The sequence below is a fragment of the Penaeus japonicus genome, unplaced genomic scaffold, assembly GCF_977035675.1.
Source record: "Penaeus japonicus unplaced genomic scaffold, GWHDUDI00000001_assembly GWHDUDI00000001, whole genome shotgun sequence".
In the NCBI taxonomy this organism is placed as follows: domain Eukaryota; kingdom Metazoa; phylum Arthropoda; class Malacostraca; order Decapoda; family Penaeidae; genus Penaeus; species Penaeus japonicus.
In genome coordinates, this window is record NW_028234403.1 from 42,994,866 (window position 1) to 42,995,321 (window position 456).

Below are 456 nucleotides of genomic sequence, written 5' to 3' on the forward strand. Positions count from 1 at the left end.
AGTTGTGCTATTTGAAAATGATTATCATAATGTGAGAAAAAATGGACTGCCAACTCGCCTTTATACTGAGTCAAAAGTGGACGTTTTTGGGAACAGATCCTTCTTTTATGATATATTCGTTTTTTTTTCATCACGATTAATGCGTTCATCACTCCGTTTCCTAAGCATGATGAAAAATTCGGAATGTTCCCACCTCTTGCCTCTTCAGTCTTTTCATATTTACACTTTAACGGTATATATATACATGCATACATACATACGTATAAAAAAAAAAAAAAAAAAAAAAAAAAAAAAAAAAAAAAAAAAAAAAAAATATATATATATATATATATATATATATATATATATATATATATATATATATATATATATATATATATATGGGTGGCTTTCGCTTGCTTCTAATCCGGTAGTTGTCCCGCATCATCTACGTGGCACACGATTACAGGGTAGTCT